The sequence below is a fragment of the Gymnogyps californianus genome, chromosome 16 (genome assembly GCF_018139145.2).
Source record: "Gymnogyps californianus isolate 813 chromosome 16, ASM1813914v2, whole genome shotgun sequence".
NCBI classification, from domain to species: domain Eukaryota; kingdom Metazoa; phylum Chordata; class Aves; order Accipitriformes; family Cathartidae; genus Gymnogyps; species Gymnogyps californianus.
Genome location: NC_059486.1, coordinates 16,461,086 through 16,478,020, shown reverse-complemented (window position 1 = coordinate 16,478,020; position 16,935 = coordinate 16,461,086). Strand labels below are relative to the sequence as shown.

Genomic DNA, 16,935 nt, shown 5'->3' with positions numbered 1-16,935 from the left:
ATGTTTTGATCTATGGAGACAAAGACACTCAAAGTAGGGCAATACATTGAGAGTGGTGATATATATGGTCCGTGCCATGTGTGTCTGCCAGTGGTGACATTTCACAGGGCTCAGTTTCCAAGCATGGGTGAGTTGACAGGAGGCTGATAGCAGCCGGACACCCAGGGTGGGATTTAGGTTGGTGAGCGCCAAACTGCATTGCCAGGTCAAAACATGTCTGGCTGATCCAGCTCATGGGCCCATCTCCATGGGATGCAAACCGTTGCAAAACCTGCGTACCAATGAGTGCTGTGGGTCTGTCCTGCTGCCCACTGAGCTCAGGGTCTGAGCTGGGCCCTTGGCCCTGGGGAGGGGAAGATGTGCTGGCAGAGACAAGGGGTCCTCCCTCTCGGGTGCCCTTTGGAGAGCACTTTAAACCATGGCGATGAGATGGGGGGTGTAGCGTCTCCTCCCACGCTTGTCAGCTGTAACGTTTAACTCTGAGAATCCATGTTATCCATAAAAACACCCAGTCCTTTGTCAGTCTTTTCAAGTTCAGATCTCAACACCTTCCTGCAGCAGTGAAGTCCAGAGCTGAATTACCTGTTTATGGAGAAGTCTTCCTTAACAATCTTGAATTTCTCACTCTGGTCTCGCTCATCATCTCCTCCATCTTGGGCTTCAGGACAGAGGCAGCGGCCACCCCCAGATTTAGACGATCATTATCGTACCCCTGCTCATAATCTCCTTCCCACGGTGAGCGATGTCCAGAGGGGCAAGGAGTTGCGTTCACAGGGGTTCAGCGGTGGACCCCTCCCCAGCGCTGGTCTTTTGTCTGGCTGTGTTGAAGGCAGTGTGTGTCTCCCTTCCTCTCACAGGCTGTTTGAAAATGTATCGGGGATAGTGAGAATTTTTTTCCATTTTTGTGGTGCTTCCCTCCATTAATTTTCTGGTTGTAGTACATTACTCATGGATAATTAAGAGTGAGCTATTAATACAACATTTAATATTCAAGTGCAGTGAAGAGGAGAGAACAATAAGTCAAGGAATCATATACTACAAGACATTTTGGTTTAGTGATGAAATTTTTTTTGCTGGCTTTGGCTATCAGAGCATAGTGCTGCTTCCATTTAAGTATGGTCCTGAGAACTTCATTTATTGATAGAATACAAATAGGACATTAAATCAAGGGAAGTGAATTTGAATTGCTGGCCATATATACAATTATGAATGGGATTGGCTACTTCTATCTAGTGTATCTTAAGTTAGGAGAATTATGTTAGAGACCGCTAAAGAGAGCTTAGAGTGTCTTAAAATTAATGAGATTGAAGTCTGTCTAGGAAAAAAAAATTAATGCTAAAATGCAGCTCTCACATTAGGGATGAAAAAATTGCTTTAGAGAAGTGGTCATGCTTTGTCCAGATGGAGAAACGCAGGGCGGGTGGGCTGTGTACCAGCATCAAATAAACACGTCTCAGCCTAAAGTGCTCCTCCTTGCCCCGCCGTCCTCCCGTACAGGGGATGAATTGATTGCCAGCAGCAGAGAGGAGAGGAAAGCTTTCACCCGTGTCTGGCTGGGAGGGGTGGCCATGATACAGCCCACTGCTGGATTTTCCAGCCTTCTGCCTTCCCAGTTCCTGCTGGCTGCTCCCAGCACTGCACACCCACTCTGAGCAACCGACCCACGCATCTGCAGACCCCCCACCCCACCCCGTTACGGCATTTTGGAAGGTCACTGGGGAGCGTTCTCCTGTCCCCCAAAGCCCGTAGATTTGAGTGTCCTGTGTCTGCAGCACGGTGCTTTCTGGGGCGGGTTCTCAGATGGCCACTTCTTTGTAGGGATGTGCTGAGGTATTTCAGCCCAGCCACAGACAGAGCACACGTTGCTTTCTCCTTGTGCCACAGATCTGCCTGTACTTTGGAGATGAGGAGGGAGTTTCAAGTCTATGAGCATGCCCATCTGAAACACGCAGTGGATGGCGGCAGTGGCAGCACGTGCCTGGCCAGAGATCACCACTCCCTGGGCAGGGGGCTTGCCTGGGCTCCCGGCTGGAGCAGGAGCACAAGGGGTGGGTGCAGAGCTGCAGCCCCACAGTGGAGCGGGGAGGTGGGATCCCCCAGCACCGTGCACCCTGGCTGGGGTGGCCTTGGTGGGGCAGTAGCAGTGCCGGCACCGCGGTGGGAGGCAGCTCCGTCGAGCTGCGCCAGGAGCTCTCTGGAGATGGAGCGCGTAAAGATGTCACGAGTCAAGCACATGTAAAGGTTGCCATTTACAAGCAAGTAATTGCAAGAGTTACCACACAGCTGTCTCTGAGACAGCGCAGGATATTGTTATTTATATCCCCACCGTTCGCACGCTGCTCAAACGTGCGTCCCTGCCCCCAAGCAGAGCAGCAGTGCTGCTGCCTGCCAGCCAGCACCACCGTGTTACGGTACCTGGCCTGGCTGCGCAGCGAGGCGGCTGCCTTCTTCCCTCCGTGAGAGGGGGTCTGCCGCCGGAGGAAGGGGGTTCATCAGTCACTCGTGTGCTGAGTTACCCTGTCTGGATTTTGCATACACGCTCCTGTCACGGGGCTTCCTCTAGCTACGCCAGATGCACCTGATCACACGCACGTGCATGCACAAACACCACACATATGTAAATACTTGTGCATTATTTTGTTTCATGAGCTGAATAATTGGTTGTTTACAGATGGGAAAGGGTAAGTGTGCTTCTGACCTTTCTTCATGTGGGTTGTTTATAGTTAATAATGATCCGGCTAACTACGTCCATTTCTTTAAGGAGGCTGTTCTCTCCTATAGGCAGTCTCTGTGCTCTCTGAATCCTAAATACAAAGTCCCTAATCTCTGTAGGGAGAAAAACAGACCGACTGATCCCAACCATTCTGAAATAGGGAATGTAATTAAACATAGGCACTGTATTGATTCCCAATTAAGCAGCAACAAAACAAATTATTTACTAGTATAATAAAAATGTTGTCAGAGTGTTGACAGTATTTAGGCACAAAGCTTTCCTGAGTCCATTGTGTGTGCACATTTATAAGTGTCATATAAATAGCTGCATTTGTCAATGAGGAACCTTAAGTAGAGCCGCCTGTTGTAAAATTGCGTTTGCATCTTTGGACATCAGAGACTACTCAGCAATTAGGAAACGGCCGCTTCCAGCAGTGACTGCTTGCTGGCCTCCCCCTTCCAGAGGAGCCGGTCCAGCACAGGAGCCGTGGCTGAGCGGGGCTCCAGGGATGCTGGCGTCCAAAGGCTGTCTGGCACTAGGGGCACGATGGAGGCCCGGGCTTGGGTGAGCCCCAGGGATGAGACCGGGATCCTCAGAGGCGTTTTATGTGCAGTGTCAGCATTTAAAATGATTTAAGCACTTAAACTAGGATGGACTTGAATAGCCAATGTTGCGGACCCTGTACCTGCACACCCGTCTGTGCTGGGGTGGAGCAGCGCACGGTCGGGCTGCAGCCCGCTGCCCACCGCTGGGTCGCTGCCTCTCTGCCTCCGCTGCCCTGCCCAGGCACCATCATGCCTGCTCTGAGAGCCACTGGTGTGGGGTTCCCCCTCCGTCTGACCCACCACCGGGAGCTGTGCTGCTCGCAGCTTTTCTGCCTTTCGGTGGCTACGCTGAGGTTGTCCATGGCCAGCTGCTTCCAGATGTGGGAGCAGAGCAGCCCTGCACGGCATTGTGATAGGTGAGCTGCAGGTGAAGCCTGCCAGGGTAACCCTTCTGCTGTGAAGCCTCCTGGCTTTGGGATGACACGAAGAAATGCAGAAGTGATCATGGATTGCCCGGAAGGATGTGGCTCCATCACGAGAGAGCGGTCTCCTCTGGACAGCTATTTCTAACCATCCTCTTACGTGGTCTGTGGTGGGTCTGGTCTGCTGGGGTTTGAATTTGCCCCAACACCTGGCAGCCCTTTGGTACACTGCTGGGGGAGCAGCGATTCCCAGTGGTGCTGGCCTGCAGAAGGGACCAAAGGGTCCACTAACCATAACGTTATGATCTGCTCTGTGCCCCATGCCTTGGGAGTGCTGTGCAGCTGCTGTGGTGTTCGTGGCTTCGGGACACGCATGTGTTTTCTGTGAAGAGCAGCGTCACTTTGTGTAGCTTCTCCGTTTCTGTAGGCTGGAGCAGAGTGAGAGAGTGTGTGAGCATGTGTGCATGAGTGTGCGAGCGTGAAGCCGAGAGCGGGGATCTGGGGGAGGGGAAGGTTTCAGCAAACGTTTCCTTACCAAAACAGCCCTGACCTTTGCAGGGCTGGAGCTGTCTGATGCAACAGGCTGAACCTTTCCAGACTCCAGCTCCAACTTGAAATGCTTCAGAGCAAAATTGATGGCCGCTGCATTGGCCCCGGTGTTTACATCCAGTGCTCACTCAGCCGCTGCCGGAGGATGGGGAGAGGGGTCTAAAAGCCCAAAGTGGGAGCTGCAGTCTCTGTCTTTCTCACACGTAGCCCAAGCGGTGTTGACTGATGCCCGCGGGCAGCAACGCTTACCCGTGAGGGCTGGGTGCTGTGCCGCGGGCAGTTGTGCTCTCTTGGGCCCTTTCTTTGGGGAGCAGCGGGTGCTGGCGTGGAGGAAGAGCTGTGCAGGGCCGGTGGCATGGGGAGGTGGCTAAAAGTTGCGTGCTCCGGAGCAGCTGGCATTGGTTTGGAGGGATGGGCGGAGGTACTCGTTTTGACCGTAGGTGAGAGTCAGCTTTTCTGTGCCGGGGACTCAAACCCAGTTCATTGAAACCAAGCGGGAGTTTATTTCTCGGCACCCACGGTGCACGGGCAGGAGCTGCTGTGCTCCAGGGATCAGCGCCAAGAGGGGTCGTCGCTGCCTGGCTCTCCGGCAAACCAGCTTTTAGTTACAGAGATGCTGTTGTTTCTCCGTCCTGCGGTGAATAAAATTAAACAACTCTTTATTTCTGAATGACAGCCCAGGGACTGCACTTCTGCTCTGGCTCGGTGTGAAGTGGCTTCATCCCAGCGCGGGTCCTCTGGGGCCTGAAGCCCTCGATTCATTAGTTGTCAGGCTTGTAGGTGGATTCGGCATTAGGCCTTTAATTTAGTGTATTGCCATGGGCTACTGACCACATGACACTGCTCAAATGTGAGCAAATCTAACGAGGATCCAGGACTGCTCTTTAATTTGGTGAGAATAACAGAGTGAGCAGGGGCCCAGAGAGTGTTAATCATGAAGGAAAACTGGCTGAAACCAGGTCAGCCGGTGCTGGTTCTCGGTGCGATGCGATGCAGAGGGAGCATGGGGGGCTGAGGAGGGAGTGGTGCGAGCCCCAGCACCCCAGGGCCCCGGTAATCCCGCTCTGCCTGAGACGGGCAGTGCCATGGCCCCAAACAGCCGGCAACAGCAGCGCACCATCCTTACCGCTGCCTTTTCCTCTCCCTCCGGCTGAGCGCCGCGGCCCACAGACCCCACGGGGTGGCCGGGGGCCTGGGGAGGGCTGCGCTCAGGTCCCCAGCCCGGGGCGGCGGCGCGGGGCCTGGCCGTCCCCTCGTGTCCTCGGTGCCCGTGGGAAGGGGAAGGTGACGCTCCCTGGCTATGGAAGATCCAGGAGTGCCAGGCGTCTGCTGTCCTTGTGGGGAGCCGGTGGCAAAGGCCAGTCCCTGCTGCCACCCACCCACGCCTCGGTCCTGCGTCAAGTTGGTCAGCACGAAGGCCCCGGAGCCGCTCGCTCCTCGTGTTGAGCGGCATCCAGTCCCCATGGTTAGATTTGTTTCATACAATAAACAAATTCACGCTGCTCTGCTGCTGGCTGTTCCGGGATGGGGCCAACTCCCCTCGGCATGCATCACGCAGATTTATTGCGTTATATTGGAGCGGTGCCTGAGCTTGGCTGGTTTCTTTAAATCTTCTTTTTCGGAGAGGTGTGGGCTTTGGGAGAGGGGGCACAGAAATCCTCTGTGGTAATTCCTGTTGACTGCAGTGACCAGTGAGGCAGAACTGATCAACTGCAGGCTTCCCTGCTGCTGAACTCTGCCAACAAAGTGCTTACATCTGCTTTTACACTAATGGGAACTTTATGGACTGGCGTGTCCCCCCAGGAGCAAATTCCAACAAGGTCAGAATCCAGAAAGTTGCCACTTGACACCGGCCGTGAAGCCCTGCGCCAGCCGGAGGAGGCCAGGTTGCCCCGAGGACCTTCTGGGGCAGGAGATCTAACGCTATCGCGTGCAACTGATAGCCTGGAGGCCTCCCAAACGCCGCTGCTGCCGCCCCGCTTCTCAGCTGCACGGCCCCCCTCCGTCCCTGGGGCACGCTGCTGGAGGAGCCGCGCAGACAGACACCATGTCGAGCGAGGCGCTGAGTCGCGCCGCTCAGCAAACAGGGAGGCGCGATGAGAGACCGGCCTCCGGCAGCGCTCCGCATTTGGGGAGACTCCGGGCCGCGTTCACCATTAGCGTGGCCTTACTAGTGCCACTCATGTGCGTGGCACCCGGTGCCATGACAATGATGGGGGCACTCTGTACAGATGCTTAAATACAGATTTGGAGCCGTGAGCGTGGGCAGCCAAGCCGGGGTGTTGTGGCTGAGCAGAACTGGCCAGAGGCAGGGTACGGCACAGCCGAGCCGGGGTCGCAGCCTGACTCACTGGCTCTGTCCTGCTCCAGGTTTGTGCTGCAGATCACTCATCCCTGGGCAGAGCTCTCTGGAGCAATCCTTGCTCACGCTGCACGTTCATGTCAGTGGGAACTCTGCTCCAGGAGCAGCTGCTCAATACGGAGCAGAGATGGGTGCCACGTGCGTGCGCCTTGCACCACGGAGTGCGCGAGGGGTTTGCCCCCACTGCAACGGGTAATTGGTGATACAGGAAAGCAGCGACACAGCCGTGGAAGGCATTTGGTGGAGAGCCGTTGGCAGCCCTGGCTTTTGGAGGTGTGGGGGCCTTATGGCACTAGAAACCTCCCTTTCTCTTGGCTCCTTGCTGTACGTCGCGAGCTGTACCATCTGAAGGCAGGTGCGGACACCAACTTTCTCGACCCCCTTTGCACATGGTGTCTGGAAGCAAGAGCTGGCTGCAGCGGGGGCACAGCAGAGCCAGCGAGCAGCCGGCCAGTTACCTCCTCTGCCGCACGCCGGCAGGGCTCCCCGGGGGCTCCTGGGGACGGCGCTTGTGCTGTGCAAACAGGGCTGGCTGGTCTGAAGGCAGGCCTGCTTTGTGACTGGTCTGGCCGCGCTAGACGCGGTTACCAGCGGAGCTGGAAATTGGTGGCTTTGTGCTTGAAATATCTGCTTAATGAAATATCTGCTGTTACTTTAGTACCCCTTTTTTCTGCTTCCTTGACTGGGCTGGTAGATTGTGCTGTTCTCTTTGCATACCTAGAAGATTATGATATGGCACTGAAATGATGACGGCAAAGGCAGGCAGCAGTGCTGCTCCTGCTGCCAGGTCCATGCCTGGGCTTGGTCGCGCAGCTCTCGGCGCATGGCTGCACTGCCCACCGGCAAGTGGGTGCAGGGTGCAGCTGGGCGGGCATCGGGCGCCTGCCGGCTCGGGGCATGCTGTGCACAGAGGGGAGCACAAGTGCTGTGTTGTGAGCGTGCTGCGTACCGAAATTGTGAAATGATTGCTTTGAGGCTGTGTATTTTCCTGAATTTAATGAATGACCATTCCACATTAATGTTTATTAAGGTGATTAATACTTTAATTTGTGTGGAAGAGAGTTTGCAGAAACATAACTTGCTTCTACACAAGAGTTACTGTTCATTTTTCAGGAAATATAATCAATCCAGACAAGGCCTGCTGAATTGTGGCCTGCTTTGGCAGCCCGAGTGTGAAAGATTATGGACGGTCTCTGATTAGCTGTCTCTTTTTTAATCTAACATTGCAGGGGCCTAATTGCTTTGACTTTGACTAAAGAGAAGATGGTTTCCATAAGGGCGTCCCACGGAGCTGTGCTCTGTCTGTGTAGCCGCTGGCCCTGGGCACGGTGGTCGGGGTTGGGTCCCCAGCCTCCCCTGTGCCAGTGTGTTTACCCGCTGTTGCACGTCCCATATAGCTCTACCGGGATGTTGGTCGGGTTTTGTGCTACGTAGGGTGCTGGTGGACCCAACTTCTCATTGCTCCTTGCCTGAACAGGACCAGATGGTATTTAAGGGGCTTCTGCATCCTGCCCTGTGGGGCACCCGCTGCTGTTCACCGTGTTCTCTCCACCCAGTGCAAGGCGTGGAGCCTGGGCCACCTTTGCTGTCGAGTGCAAGAGCATTTGGCAGCAGGATAAGATGCAGAGTGTGCATGCAGTAGTGTCTCCATGTCCCTATATCTGGGCAGAATGGGCAGATCTTTAGCCTACAGTGGTGTTTTTGTAGTGACTACTCCTAGGTTACAAGGGGTTAATGAGGAATCCCCCTGCCTGCACGCACAGCATGGCGTTGTGCACATGGGCCTGCGTTAGAGCAGCCCAGTGCTGGAGAAGGTTTGCCTGGGGAGAAGGGCAGTGCGACGCTGCTGTGAGAGACACTGGATGTGACATGTCGTGGCACCCAGCTGGCTCCTGACGTGGGGCTCCGTAGGGGCGGCTTGCTCTGAAATGGCCATGCCAATGCTACGGCCACTTGAGTGTCAACCTGGCCCGTGTCCATTAGACATCTTGGCTCTGTTTCCCCTGCAGCACTGGGTGAAGAGCATAATTAATTTGCAGCATTAGGAGAGCGGCGAACGCTGGGCAGGACCGGGTACCTGCCTGCACCAGTGGGGCTGCACTGCAGCCCAGCTCCCTCCCTGCTGCGCCAGATCTCTGCAATATGGGACCTCTAGGCCCATAGCTGGCACCGAACCTGCCGGTCCTTGGAGACTTGCCGCAACCTCACCCTGCTAAGCATCCACTGGTCTTGGGGACCCTGCCCCAGCCACCTCCGTGCCCAGGGCAGCAGAGACAGGTCCCCTCTGAAGCGGCAGGATTTTGAAGTTTGGGAAAGGGGTGTCCTTGCAAAGCCTTTACGGCGGCCTTGCACAGGCATGCCGTTCTCCAGTGGCTCGGCGAGTCTGCCCTGTGCTGCTCCCACCAACCTCTGCCCCGAAGTCGTGCTGGAGCACCGGGCTGTCTGGCTGCTCCGGCTGCTGCGGGGCGGTGAGCAAGGCGGGAGCACCCCTCCCAGGCATGGCGCCTCTTCTCCTTCCTTCACCTTGCTCGAAGCTCTGTCTGGTTTTAGCTCTTTGAAACAAAGCATGCACCATCCTCCGGGTCCCCTGTGGCACAGGGACGGCCGGGATGAATGCGCCCGGGTGCGATGGCGGGGGAGGACAGGAGGCCGATGATCAGGAATGAAGGAGGCTGTGGAAGGGGATGGCAGCAGGAAGATGGGGGTCTGTCCTGCCCAGCACCCCCGGAGGGCTCCCTGGGGAGACGGACCCAGGGCATTGCTCCTGCTCCCACCACCCAGGCGCAGGGGCTGCCCTTGTCCTGTGCCGGGCACAGCTCCAGTACGCAGACCGCCGTGCTCTGGACCCCTGGCCACAGAAGGGGACGGGCAGCTCCCCACTCCTCATCGCTGGAGACATGACTGCCGTGTTGCAGCCGGCGGGACGGGGCTCCGGTCTCTGCCTGGTGCTGAGGGAGCGGGTGCTTTCAGTGGCAATGCCCCGGAGAGGCCAAACACGGGCTGTGCCAGCCTGGCTCCCCGTCTCCTCCCCGCTGCCACTGCGGTTTGCAGCAACTGCTGCCTCTAAACAAACTGAAAGGCGATTTCAGAGCAGGCAGCAGTGAATGAATTCTGTTTTTCTCAAGCATTTAGTGTTGCTTTCAGTTTGCTTTGATGATGTCTTCTCACAACTAGTGTAAACAGACTGCGCAACGGGGAGCACTCACATGTGTACAAGAAGCTGCACATGAAAGACAGAGGCATCTTGAAAGCCATAATAACGCTCTGAGTGCCAGTTAAAGGATTTGTCACTAAGAGCACTTTACAGATAGAATGAACTTACTAACTAGTGTGACTAACAGCTTGCAAGGTTTAATTGATGTGTGTTTGTTGTCCTTTTATATCTCTCCCCCTCGTCTTCCTCTTGGCACCGATTCCAGCAGTTGCTGGTGCAAATGCAGCAGCCTCTAAGCTGCCTGAATAGGTACCAGGAATAAAAGCAAGGCCAAGCCCTGCCCCGAGTGCCCCTGATCCTGGGCTGCGCTCGGGGCTGCAGCGGCCTCAGGAGCTCGTCCCTGCTGTCCGGTTTCCCCCTTAGGAACTGAGGCTGGGCTTATTTTCTTGCTCTGGGTTCTGTTATTCCTCCCTAAGTGATGCTGAGTTTTTGAAGATAAAGCTTTTCAATGCATGAACAGTATGGATAATTAATGTTTCTGCCAGACAGACTACTCATTGCAAGATTGATTGACTATTAAGGTCATAACGCAGAAGCCACCCACACGAAACAAACAGGCTAATGTTAGACTTCAGCTTAAGCCGAGAGTTGGTCAGCTGTCCACGGTCACAGTGGGGGCTTCCAGTCATCTGTCAACAAGTGATTGATTGATGTGGACACCTTCCAATCTTATTCTGATTATTCTCAGCAGCTTGCCTGGTGGCCATTTTTCAGGAGTTGGCAGCACTCAGACCTCCAAGACTCAATGCGATGACTGCATGGGGGTTAACCCTTTCCTTTGATCTGAAACGTCTTTGTTATGGGCAACAACGGCAACGCACGAGGGAAGGATTGTGTTTGTGAGCCCCGATTACGGAATACACTGGGAAGCTCCCAGAGATCACATGCGGGAACGATGCTTTGACTTTCAGACATTTCTAATTGACTTGGCCTGAGTAAAGCTGCGAGCAGGGATCTGCAGAGAATCCATCTGGAGCAGAGCAGATACAGCTTTGTAAGCCGGCATCTTCATCACGCTGTCTTTTGTGGGCAGTTTAATGTGCCACAGAGTAAACGGTGTGCATCAAGGCCCCAGCAGCAGAAAAGCAAATTCTAATAACTCGAGTAGGAGAGAGTTTGGTATTCAGAGGGGAAAAAAAATAAGGATTCGGATGTACTTGTTCTTGTGTGACAACAATGAGTTAAAGAGGGCTCTGCTGTTTTTAAGGATGGCTACTCATTCAGCACTTTGAAATCACTAGGAGAAATTTGTTGCCTGGATGCTTTCTGTATGTGCACATGAAGATGACTTAAATATATCTCTCTGTAGTATTTTATGTACATGTTATACTTGGTGTGTGCCCACACACATGCCAGTGGGAAAGTGAAATTGTAATTATGTATGCTATATAGTGTACGTTTACAGTATATAAACATGTTCTAGAATTCTTTTGGTTGCAGGCATGTACTGCAGATTTCCATTTCCTTGTACTTTTTTCAGCAGTTTTAGTTTAACTGTTTCGGAGGGCCTTGACGCCTGGCTTGTTCACCTTCCCGTGCACTTTCCATCCGTGGTTTTAGCATTCGTAATGTACCCTAAAAAGCCTGCCGTGGGGAAACGTCAAGAGTCCTTTCTCCTCCAAGAGTTAGATCTTTATGTAACTCCAGTGCATCATTGCATTTTTATGGTGCAATCCAAGTGCTGTAATGTAGCAGAGCTGGCACAGAGCTGTCGTGCATAAGATTGCGACAGGAGAGCTGTGCTAAACTGCTCTGGGTGCTGGTACATCGGCATGCACGCCTTAGGATCCCAGCATGGCCTGGAGGCCCTTCACGGGCCCCTAGCAATGGGCTGCAGCCTGATATTTTTCCCATGGAAGATGCGGCAGCAGGCCCCGATCCAGGACCCCTTAACGTCACCCTCTCTCCTGACCGAGCAGGGACTGGATCTGCAGCCAAACGGAGCTGCTGGGAGCTGGGCTTCTGTAACCATGGCTGAGTTTTGCTAATCCCGTCTGCTCTCCATCCCTTGCAGGTGGTGATTCGTCCCAGAGCCACGGAGACGCCCTCTCGGACAGCGTCCCCACGCAGCACCATGCCGGCCTTGTTGCCGACTGTCTCCTGGACTCCAAGGACCATCTTCCACTGCATGGCTGGGCAGCTTCCCACTCGGAGCTGCTGCACTGGGCAGGCTCCCTGGCAGCGGCGCTGACCTGCACCTAAGTGAGCACCATGCCCAATGCCCAGTAGATCTGGTAGGCTCCCAGTGGGAGGCAGGACGGACATGAGTTTCAGCCAGCCTTTGCCCACAGGCAGATGCACCACGGTCACGCTGGTGGAGAGCGCGAGGTGGGGTGTATATAGGTTTGTGGGGGTATGCTGGGGGTTGGTACCGCTTTGGGAGGGCTGACTTAATTGCATGAATGCCACCAGCCAGCTGCTTTCACAGAGACTGCCTCCCAAAGGTGTTTTCTGGAGCGAGGGTGCGAAGTGTAGGACTTGGCTCTCGCTGCAGATGCTGACCAGCCCTTCCTGCGGGAAGGACCCTCTCCTCAGCCACAGAGGGGATGCAGTTGGGGCAACAGCAGACAAGGTCTCCTTGGGCTCTGCTTCCCCTCCTGCTCAGCTTCCAGGGTAGTAGTGGGCTGGGGTCTATGAGACAGGTACCTGCCTGGGCAAGGTCCAGCGTGTAGGTGCTGCAAATCCATCCCCGTGCAACTCCCCGAGAAAGGCCAGGCAGGGGCTTCTCCCCAGCTCTGCATCAGCCCCTTCGCCAGAGAGAGCAGGGCTGTGCTGGGGAGGGAACGGAGTGACCTGTACTTGCGTAAACTGAAAGAGGGGACTGAAATGCCACGTGCCCTCCGCAGAGTTTTTACAGGGCACAACAGAGCCATGTGCAGGGCTTGGGCCCTCTCGTCCAGGGCTCTGAGGGCTGTTGGTCTGAGTGCATGAAAGAGCAAGAATTTGTCTCCAGGGGCTTTTGCACCAGCACCGTAGCCTTCCCTTCTCCTCACGCACCCCACGCTCATGCTTGTGTGTTTAGTTCCTGCTTGGCTGGGCAGAGGGACCCTTGTGGACCAGGGGAAGGCCTCTGATAGTAAGAAAGTGAGTCCACAGAAAGCAAGTGGGTTAGTTTTGTCCATGGAGTTGTATCATGAATTGCTTCTCTTCCCTCAGAAGTCCTTCCTTCCTGGGCCTTGGCCAAGGGCCACCACCACTTGATGCAGCACAAGGTCTCGGGCATTTTCACTAAAAGCTGTCTGCCACCATTGGTCTTAACTTCTGTGGGGTGCAGAGTGCTCTGGGATTGCCACAAAGTGCAGTGGAAGTGCAGAAGTTGATGAATCGGTTCCCATGAGAGACTGTAGACCTGCTCTTTTAGCTTTTGTTGAGCAGAAGGTGGCTTGTTTGGGCATAGTCATGCCATGGAGCAGTGGTAAGGCTGGGAGAACCCAGCCTAGGTCCTTCATCCTAGCAGCCTGTGTCCTCTGGATGTTGAGCATCAGCCAAGGAGGGATGCTGCTGAGTGCTTTTCCGCTGACTGCAGGTGGTGAAGAGTTGAAAGGCACCAACACTGCTTGCTGACAGCTCCAGCTCAAGAGGGTGTGTGGGATATCCCTGGAGCAGCCCCAAACGATGGACCCAGAGCAGTGCTGGTGGTGCTAACCCTGGGACACGTGCAGCAAGCCTTCACTGTGCGCTGGGAGGGTGTACCAGGGTATCTCCTGCAACTCGTTATGTAGAAGAGAGAGATACCTTATAGTCATTTCTCCCTGTCTGATCTCTTAACATGCCACTGCAGTAATTAAGATGGTTTTGTGTATTAGAGAGTCACTCTGATAGGGGTGCACTCAAGACTTGAGCCTCTAGGCTTCCCATTAGGTCACATAAATCTAACAAAGAGTTTAATGACTGTGGGAAACAAAGTGGTCACCTGCCATAACAGAAACCCTGTGGCCATGCTGGCTTCCTTCCTGCCTCGGCTGTCCTGTCGTCCCTCTGCTGTGCCCAGCTCGTCCCTGGCTCCAGGGTGCCGCCTCGCTCCCAGTCCTCCACTGGCCAGGTCCCAGCAGCCCGTGGCCCCAGGGCCCTTGGCTGAGCTGGCAGGGTTGGTCAATGTGGGTCCAGTGGCAGCAGGGTGGCCTTGGTGCCCCTCTGTGATACCCCACAAGCTTGCCGTTCCTTGGCCTGGTGTCTCCTGCGGGTTGGCCATCTCACCTGGGCCGCCTGTGCTGCGTGTGGAGCTGCGTTAGCTCCTGGAGCCCAGCCCTCGTCCTCCTGCCCGGTGCGGTGTGGCATCCAGATGCCCGCTGAGCAGAACTGCCACCGCGCTGAGCAAAAGATGCGATAGCCTGCGAGCTGGCAGCCTTGCTGATGTGGACAAGGGCTGGGAGTGAGCAACCTGGCGGTGCTTGCCTTCTCCACCAGCGGCCGCAAGCCTTGATGTCCCCGTGGTGTGAGCCCAGCCAGCGTGGCCTCAGGGCTCCTCCTGAGGCAGCATTGGTATAATAACACTGATGAAAAGCTGATTAATCCTTGTAAGCGAGCCGCAATAGCTTCCCTCTAGAACTGAAGAGATTACCACTGATTTGTCATCCTGATTGTTTCAAAGAGAGGTGCAATTAGTTGCTCTAATTTAGCTTCGCTTCTCACTGAGTGGCATGACAACTGAGATGTAATCAGTAGATCTGCACGCGGTGGCAGCCACTGATGGGTGCAGCTGTGCCCGCCACCATTTCACGTGCAGAGGATGGCCGCCAAAATGGTGGAGCATCACGTGGTTGTGTTCGAGGGGCAAAGTCCCCTCGGTGCCGCGCGGCTGCAGGGCAGCGGAGCAGACCCGGCTCGCGGTGCCGACCTGCACAGCAGGTGGGTGTTTATTTTTGCAGCCCGCTGAGGGAGGCGGCAGGGGAATGCTGCAGGAATAGCGACCCGCTCCGAGCCGTGCTGATGGAGCTGGGGCTTGGCGGGGTCCTGCGCCGGGCCTGAACGGGGCTCTCGCAGGTGCTCGTTGTTCAGGAGGCTCTTGGGAAGACACAGTGAGAGCAGCGAGTGCTAGCCTGAGACCCCCACAGGGGTGATGGGTTGCATTGGATGTGGGCATGACATTACACTTAGTTTTATTAAAAAAAAAAAAGGTGGAAGGAAATCTTGTTTTTCTTCCTCTGCCTCCCCCAGCTATTGTCCCTCTTCTTTGCCAGGTGCAACACAATCAGTACCAGGTACAGGAGAGCGGTGGGTATTTCGCCTGAGGCTTCCCCCTTTCTGAGGACTGTCTTTACTTTGGAAAAGGTGCAAAGCTACTATGGAAAATGAAGAGCCTGTGGCACGTCCCTCCTCAGCAGGCACAGCCCTCCAGCTCACTGCTCTGGGTCAGCAGCCAACCTCCCTCTGGGCAGAGAGGATGGAACACATGGTATTTCAAAATCTGTCCGTTTTCAGTGAAACAAATCACATAAAAATTCAAAATGAACAAAATAAAAATGCTTTAAAAAACAAAACCTGCCTGTGGCTATTTCTTGGTTGAAGCTGTCTCTTTTTTTTCTGGTTTTTGTTTTGTTTTTTTTTTCCCCCCCGGGAAGGCATTTTGTTTTTGGAGCAAGCTGGCCATGCTCGCCGGGGAGGGTCTTCACGGGGCAGCTCGGAGCAGCCCTGCACACTGGCCACCGGCAGCCCGTGCCCCTCGGCCCCCGGCCAAGCGCCGGGCAGCTGCTCGGCTCATGTTCCCCGGCCATGGCTCGGCCCGGCCTGGCCTGGCACCCCCCGTGTCACTGCAAGGTCGTGCTTTTCCCTGGCTGCGCAGCCCCTGGCCCCTCCGGCTCGGCCGTCAGCTGTCGTCCCCCGCCGGGCTGGCAGCCCTGCCGCCCCACCGCGCCCAGGGGACCCCGCGCCGGCCAGGGAACACCGCACGTCGTGCGCTAGTTCAGCCCCGCGGCCACGCTCTGCATGCTGCCCTGCCGCCAGCCCTGTGCCTGAGCCCGGGCTGGGGGGGCCGGTGCGGAGCTGAACCTGCCCCTCCATCGCTCAGGCCTGCCTGGGGCAGCTTGGCTCTGCTCCCCCCAAGCACGCAGCAACACCAACGCTGTGCCCGGACCAGCAGCTCAGCCGCAGTGTGGGGTGAGGACCCAGGCTGGCGTGCGGCACGGGGTTCGCCTAGAAGGGCCCTTGGAAGGCTTTCTGCTGCTGGCTGTCAGTCAGTTGTTCACCGTGCCCTCAGCCCCTGCCCGGTGCCGTGAGGAGCATCCCCTGCCCAGGGCGGATGTGTGCAGCAAGTGCATGTAGCATGCAGGAGCTGCACGGTTAGCTCAGTGTGACAGCCCACGCCTGGCGTACAGTGCGGTGCTGCTTCGGTGCCAGAGCTGGCCGGCTCGGCGGGAGCGTGTCTGAAACACTGATGCAGAGGCGAGCCTGCCTGGAGGTCCTGCTGACTGTGCCCCCATCCCATGTTTTCCTCGTCCACGGGAGCGTGCAGCGAGCGCAGCTCAGCGCTTCCCAGCGGCAGCTCTCCCCCAGCACGCGGGTGACGGCCGGCTCGCTCCTGCACCCACTGCACTGGTGTCAGTTGATCCGAAGGGCAGCTGGGGTCTCGGCGGTGCCAGGTGGGCCAGGCCGGACAAGTGCCATCGGCCGGGACACGTTCCCCTTGCCTTTCCTGGCTCTGGTCAAGGTTGGCCTCCGTGAACTGGCTGAGGGGCTGTCTGGCACAGGGAGAACCAGCAGGACATTTTCAAGTGCTCCTGCTCCTCTCAGCTAAATATAAGCCCCAGTAGGAAGCCTACCTCTTGCTAGTTTTATGTTTCTTGCCTCTGCCTCTGCGCTTCTTAAACCTGGCAGCAGGCCCAGCTGTCTCCAAGTCTAAGATGAAAATACCCTTGCAAATCCCACTCATAAAAATACCTGCTGTATTCCCAAAACATGCCTGAGATAGCTTCCAGAGAGGATGGGGAGCTAAAATAAGATGCATGAGCTCAGAGCCCCATTTTCCACTGGCCCCATGGTTCCCGTCGCTGCAGCACACCACGCTATGGACTGAAATGGAAGTGCTGCAGTGCGGGGTGGCTTTTAGCTGGGAACCAGACAAGCTGCAGCTCTCTTTGGAGCAGAAGGTGCTGCAAACCTCATGTGCACCAGCAAAACCTCGCAGTCTGCTT

The 16,935-nt window shown here is 55.6% G+C and overlaps 1 long non-coding RNA gene across 1 annotated transcript in view; it reads left to right on the top strand.

Annotated features, from left to right (window-relative positions):
* The window catches only part of LOC127022950 (uncharacterized), a 58,138-nt gene extending 42,886 nt beyond the window's left edge, over positions 1-15,252 (top strand). Inside the window, exons 3-4 of the long non-coding RNA XR_007767388.1 lie at positions 11,820-12,007; positions 14,986-15,252. This is a non-coding gene — a long non-coding RNA (uncharacterized LOC127022950). The remainder of the gene's footprint in view (positions 1-11,819; positions 12,008-14,985) is intronic.
* Positions 15,253-16,935: the final 1,683 nt, after the last annotated feature.